Below are 760 nucleotides of genomic sequence, written 5' to 3'. Positions count from 1 at the left end.
TATATATATACATATATATATATATATATAAATATATATACATAATTATATATATATAATACGTGAGATATTTTCAAATACAAATTTCCCAAAATGGTTAAGAGGTATGTATTATCCTAGCGGATACCGTGTTCATTCTTATCGGTTAACAATGATGTCTAGCCACAGTGAACATCGATGAAATGCAGCTAGCTAAAATTTTATATGCTCGGTTAATCCACACTTCGTAAATCCAAATGTCAAATGTTATTATACGGACTGCATAGTGCCGGTAGAGATTAAAAAAAATATATATGTATATATATGTATATATACATGTATGTGTATATATAGATATATATATATATGTGCGTGTGTGTGTCTGTGTGTATGTATATATGTATGTATGTATGTATATACATGTATCTGTTTTACTGCTTTACTTGCTTCAGTCATTTGAATGTGGCCATGGTGGAGCACCGGCTTTAGTCAAGCAAATCGACCCCAGGACTTATTCTTTGTAAGCCTAGTACATATTCTACTGGTTACTTTTGTCGAACCTCTAAGTTACGGGGACATAAACACACCAGCATCGGTTGTTAAGCGATGGTGGGGGACAAACAGACAACCAAACATACACACACACACACACACACACACACACACATATACACACACACACATACATACACATATATATATACACGACGGACTTTTTTCAGTTTTCGTCTAACAAATCCACCCAGAGGGCATTGTTCGGCCCGAGGCTATAGTTGAAGAC

This window comes from Octopus bimaculoides, chromosome 3 (genome assembly GCF_001194135.2).
Source record: "Octopus bimaculoides isolate UCB-OBI-ISO-001 chromosome 3, ASM119413v2, whole genome shotgun sequence".
NCBI lineage: Eukaryota > Metazoa > Mollusca > Cephalopoda > Octopoda > Octopodidae > Octopus > Octopus bimaculoides.
Note: the sequence above shows the minus strand (reverse complement) of the source record.